A 1,635-nucleotide genomic window follows, 5' to 3' on the forward strand; every position below is an offset into this window, starting at 1 on the left:
GACATATCTCAAAATTCAGGAAAAATGACAATAAACTAAAGCATATTTTTATTAATTGCCTGAGAAGCCTCTGTAATATATTATTCCCACTTTTCTGTTATAGTCGGAGACTCACAGGACTCAGCACATAGTTTTCCTCACAGCTAAGATTTAGTACAGCAATGTAGCAAGGACACAAAGGTGGATCACAAGGGGGAAAGATACAGGCAGAGCCTGGAAGAATCCACGTGCAGACTTCCTTATGCTCTCTCCTTCCCATGTGGAGCCACACAGAGGACACTCTTCCCTCAGCAGAGAAAATGCGGCGACGTGTGTGATGTTGCTGCCCAGGGCAGCCCAGATTCAGTGCCCACGGCTTTTCTTCGAGGCTGTTCACATAGACAGCGTCTGTCTAGCGTGCACCTTCTGGGAGAATTCCAGACTGCCAGAAGGAAAGCAGGGGTCCAGCGTCAAGCACACTGTATGTATAAACAGTCTAAGCACAGTGAGCCGTTCTCATCAGTTTTCCATTAACTGGGGACACTCTGAGAGCCATGATGCCAGATGCCAGCAGAAGGCCACCCTTACAAGCAGGTCTTCCTAAGCACAGCAGTCTCAGGCCTGCTACATTAACTTCTGCACACCACTCAACGTTTGGGCTCTTGTTTCGTGTCTGTGCTCACAATCTCAGGAATTCTGAAGAATGCCATTTCACACAACCTTGGTGTTCGTTGAGTTTACACATCTGATTCATGACTGGAAGACTTTCCCACAGACTAGCTTCTGGCTCCATATCTTGTGAACCTTGATGCTCTTCCACTGTCAACATACTTCTGGTACCTAGTGCTGTAAAGCACAGTGACATCACAACGTTCCCTCCAGCCTCACACCTCTTGTCCTGGTACCGTGCGCATTGGCTCGGTAAGCAGGAGTATTCCTGGAAGCAATTTCAATACAAGACGGCTAGCAATAACTTGGAACATGTACAGAATTGGTTGGGAGCCCCTTAATATGTCTCTCCAAATCCAAACTAAGTGTATCCCAATGTAATGTCCCCTCAGCCAGATTCCCAATATGCCCATGGCCACTGTATTGTCACCCAACATAAGAGCAGGAGTGATGGAGACAGCAGAATGGAAACAGATGCTCTGAACCAACTGTGGCTAAAATACCTTTTGTAGATTTTACAAACCATACGACTAGCGCATACCACAATGCTAGGGCCCCTTCCAGGCCTGTAAATGCCAGTGACTCTGAAGCTTGATCTTGAACTTCATTAGCTTTGCTGTGCATCTCTGGTCCAGAGAGTTACAGAAGGGGAACCAACACTGAGAAAAGGCTTGGGACCCAGATAACCAGGCAGAAGGGAGGAGGGTACCTAACCAGAAGCAAAGATAAGGCAATCAGGATGAATTCCAGATAACCAGAGCGCAAAAGCACCTGGGAACGAGTGATTAGCATGTGACCTAAGGGATGGAAAGACAGCCTGAACTGGGACACAACACAAGGAACCCAAACTACAGAGCTGTCTTTCCTCCACGGCTGAGGCAAGAAATCTAGCATGAGGTTGGTAGACACTGAGTGGGCAGGACGAGGAAGCAGTTCAGGGGAGGCAGGCTTCTTGAACCACCAGCAGAGAAGAACTGTGCTGGGCCA

This window comes from Neophocaena asiaeorientalis, unplaced genomic scaffold (assembly GCF_003031525.2).
Source record: "Neophocaena asiaeorientalis asiaeorientalis breed wild unplaced genomic scaffold, Neophocaena_asiaeorientalis_V1.1 scaffold823, whole genome shotgun sequence".
NCBI lineage: Eukaryota > Metazoa > Chordata > Mammalia > Artiodactyla > Phocoenidae > Neophocaena > Neophocaena asiaeorientalis.